The sequence below is a fragment of the Pantherophis guttatus genome, chromosome 6 (genome assembly GCF_059756535.1).
Source record: "Pantherophis guttatus breed Tessera chromosome 6, ASM5975653v1, whole genome shotgun sequence".
NCBI lineage: Eukaryota > Metazoa > Chordata > Lepidosauria > Squamata > Colubridae > Pantherophis > Pantherophis guttatus.
The window spans coordinates 20,927,951-20,932,684 of NC_142068.1; the positions used below are offsets into that span (position 1 = coordinate 20,927,951).

Consider the following 4,734-nt stretch of genomic DNA (forward strand, 5'->3'; position numbering starts at 1 on the left):
CTATGAAAAAAATTGTCATACTTCAAATGACATAAGTGAAGGACATCAGTCATCTGATAAAATCTACCAAGGTTGCTAGGAAAGACCAGCAAGAAAAAAAGATCCCCAGAGAGCAATCGAATCATGATAAGTGAAATTTAAGGTTGAGGTTGAAGTTGCTCTTCAAATCCAGCTCTTCAAATCCAAATTTGACCAGAAGCTAAACAACTGTTGGGCCTGGAGCCCTGATAGGGACTTACTACATTAGGAGTATCTGACCAGGTAGCAAAAACTTTTATCACCAGGCTTCTCATCACCTTGGTTTTTGATTTTAATTTTTAACTTTTTATTCCATTGTAATTATTTTTGCGCTAAATAAACTTTTATTTTATTTTATTTTATTGTAATTGTAAGCTACCCAGAGTGGCTGAATTAGTAATATGGATGACACAGAAATCCAAATAATATTACTACTACTACCACTACCACTACCAATAATAATAATAATAATAATAATAATAATAATAATAATAATAATAATAATAATAATAATAATAATAATTCAGTTGACTGAGCTTCATGTTTAATGAATAAAGTAAATAATAGAAGAATAAAGTAAATAAAGAAATCGTGTGTTGTCCCGATTGTAATTGGAGCCCTCGGAGCAATACCCAAAGGGCTACCCCGCTATTTAGAAATTCTAAATTTGCCGGATTTGAACATTTTGACTCTACAAAAAACCACCTTACTCGGAACAGCTTACATCCTCCAACGATACCTTAACAGTTCCTAGGTCCTTGGTTAGGACTCGAGCTGCTGAGCTATTAACCAGCCTCAAAGGCTGTGAATCTCACTAAAGATTAACCAATAAATAATAATAATAATAATAATAATAATAATAATAATAATAATAATAATAATAATAACAACAATAACAACAACAACAACAACAATAATAATAATAATAATAATAATAATAATAATAATAATAATAATAATAATTCAGTTGACTGAGCTTCATGTTTAATGAATAAAGTAAATAATAATAATAATAATAGATACTTGGTTGATACCTAGGATGCTGGCAGTATCAACCCGTATCAACCATTACCACCAGTCAATGGTATTCGTGATGCATTTTTGAATGTTCAGTTGACTGAGTTTCATGTTTAATGAATAAAATAAATAAATAAATAAATAAATAAATAAATAAATAAATAAATAAATATAATAATAATAATAGTAATAATAATAATAATAATAATAATAATAATAATAATAATAATAATAATAATAATAATAATAATAATGGCTTAAGAAAGGAACCATAAAGTAAGAAACAGAAGGTTTAATACTTGCTGCTCAAGAACAAGCACTGCAAACTAATGCCGTGAAAGTGAAGATATAAAAATGCACTGACAATCCAAACTGCTGACTTTGCAATGACAAAGTTGTAACTGTTTCACATAGCAAAATCGTGCAAACTGATTACAAAGCTAGACATGCTCGGGTTGATGCATTAGTCCACTGGTCATTATGTTAAAAATACAACATACCTGTATCCGAGAAGTCATGCACAAAGTGGAAAAAGTTATTGAAAATGAGACAGTGAAGATCTTGTGGGACTTTTGAATACAGACGGATCGTCATTTGGAACATAGCATGCCAGATATTATGGTTGTTGAGGGCCAAAGCATACAGTTTATTGATATTCCTGTACCAGGAGATGCCAGAGTCGAAGAAAAAGAACTGGAAAAAAATCATGAAATATCGCAATCTGGCCATCGAAACTACATGGCTATGGATGAAACATGTTACAGTGATACCCATTGTCATCGGGGCACTTGGTACCATGTCCAAGAATTTTACAAAACAGATCAAGAAATTGCAGGTTCCTGCAATAACACCAGTGGAACCGCAAAAAACTGTGCTACTCAGAACATCATATATTTTAAGAAAATATTTGGTTGATACCTAGGATGCTGATACGGGTTGCTGATACCCAGCGACCCGTATCAACCATTAGCACCAGTCAATCGTATTTGTGACACATTTTTAAATGTTCAGTTGACTGAGTTTCATGTTTAATGAATAAAAGAGAATAACAACAACAACAACAACAACAACAACAACAACAACAACAACAACAATAATAATAATAATAATAATAATAATAATAATAATAAAAAATAATAAAAATAAGTGCCTGGATGTCATCGGAATATGCAAGTGCATTGGTACTTTCATTGCAAATGTGATGAAGTCCTGGAAAACAGAACTGTTTATTGGAAGTGAAAGCTACGGACTGGTCAACATCAAAAGAGGGATTTTCCAGGGTGATTCTTTGTCACCTCTGTTATTCATCATTGCCATGACCCCCTGTCAACAATTTTACAGAAAACTAACCTGGGTTATCAAACTGCTAAAAACTCACAGAAAATCTCTTACCTGCTGTACATGGATGACCTGAAGCTATATGGAAAATCGGAAATTGGGATCCAGTCATGGACCAATACAGTTCGAATTTTCAGCACTGACATCAGCATGGAGTTCAGCCTGAACAAATGTGCCACAGTGGCACTGAAGAAAGGGAAGATCATAGACAGTGATGGAATTGAAATGCCCAATGGACAAACCATCAAGTGCCAGCAACCCAAAGCCTACAAATACCTGGGCATACTGCAGCTGGACAACATCAAGCACCGGCAAGTGAAAAATGCGGTCAGCAAAGAATACACACAAAGGGTCAGGAAACTTCAAAAAGCAAACTGAATGGCAGTAACACCATCAAGGCTATAAATACCTGGGCCATACCCATCATCAGATATACTGCTGGGTTCGTGAACTGGACACAGGCAAAGTTGGACAGCCTGGATAGGAAAACAAGAAAACTGATGACCATACACTATGCATTGCACCCGTGTAATGATGTTGACAGGCTATATTTGCCCAGAAAAGCAGGAGGCAGAGGACTTTTGCAAGTGAAGCAGACAGTCGAAGAAGAGAAGCATGCTCTGGCAGATTATATGAAAGACAGTGTTGAACCAGCTTTGATAGAGGTCAACAAGAGACAACTGCTCAAAGTGCAGCAAACCAAGAATCAATATAGGAAAACAGCGATGCAAACTCTGGCTGACAGCTGGTGTAATAAAGCACTGCATGGACAGTTCCTTGAAAAGATACAAGGAAAAGTAGATAAGGAAAAGACCTGGTTATGGCTGACCAATGGAACATTGAAGAAAGAGACAGAAGGCCTGATTCTTGCAGCCCAAGAACAAGCCATCAGAACAAATGTAATCAAAGCCAGAATAGAAAAATCTGCTGATGACCCCAAATGCAGACTATGCAAAGAAGCGGATGAAACCATTGACCACATACTGAGCTGTTGCAAGACAATAGCTCAGACTGACTACAAACAACTTCACAACACAGTCACTCAGATGGTCCACTGGAACTTGTGTCACAACTACCATCTGTCTCCAGCAAAGAACTGGTGGGATCATAAGCCTGAAAAAGTGGTCGAAAATGAGCATGCAAAACTGCTGTGGGACTTCCGAATACAGACTGACAAAGTTTTAGAACACAATACCCCGGATATCACAATTGTGGAGAAGAAAAAAGTGTGGATCATCGACATTGCCATACCTGGTGACAGCAGAATCGACGAGAAACAACTTGAAAAAGTCACCAGATATCAGGACTTGAGAATAGAACTGCAGAGACTCTGGCATAAACCAGTGCAGGTGGTCCCAGTGGTACTCGGCACACTGGGTGCTGTGCCTAAAGACCTAGGCAAACACTTAAAAACAATTGGCGCTGACAAGATCACCATTGGTCAGTTGCAGAAGGCTACCTTACTGGGATCTGCTCGCATAATCCGCTGATACATGCTTGGGAAGTGTTCGAGTAGTGATTTGTGATATGAAACCCAGCATGGTTATCTCGTTTGCTGTGTATACTGTCATTTTTGTGTAAATAAATAAATAAATATTTTTAAAATGTTAATTAACAGATGATATTAGCTAGTCCTGAATGCTTAGAATGGTAATGAAATAAACTAAGAGCATGGCATGTAAAGAAACAAATCTATTTTAGTATTTATGAACTGTAAGTTTTGTTATTGCTGAATTTAATAACAATTAATAATAAAGATGTTTTGATGGCAACCTTCCCATTCTGCAGACATCCTTGTCTGACCATGACAGAACAATTGCCCAGCAATTAATTTCTCAGAATTCAGTGGTAAAGCTATGAAATACAAAAGAAAAATGCATCAATTCTTAAAGAAAATATTATAAGGAACATGTCTCAGGCACCTCATGTTAAATTTGAAAATAAATTGCTACTTATAATTTCACTGACATTCTGACATGCCTTTAACAAAATAAAGAAAATGGCCATTTTCTTTTCAAGTGAAGAAAGAAAGAAAGAAAGAAAGAAAGAAAGAAAGGAAGGAAGGAAGGAAGGAAGGAAGGAAGGAAGGAAGGAAGGAAGGAAGGGTAGGTATCATCCTATAATATAAGATTTAAAATATAGCTCAGTGCATATATCCCTAGGTCCACTATAGAAATCAACACTGTATTTTATAGATGTCATTATTTTATTGGACGTCGTAGCCATTGGTGTATTATTTACTTGATTTGAATAAAAGATGGTCCATCTCTATCAAAATAATAAAAAAATAACCAAAAAGAGAGCATGATGAAGAAAAATCAGCTGCCATGATGTTTAATAAAATATGGTTTGGGGAGCTAT

At 35.4% G+C, this 4,734-nt stretch overlaps 1 pseudogene; it reads left to right on the forward strand.

The window, feature by feature from the left end:
* Nucleotides 1–2,873: 2,873 nt before the first annotated feature.
* Nucleotides 2,874–3,899, forward strand: LOC148113048 (uncharacterized; annotated as a pseudogene).
* The last annotated feature ends 835 nt before the right edge of the window (nucleotides 3,900–4,734 follow it).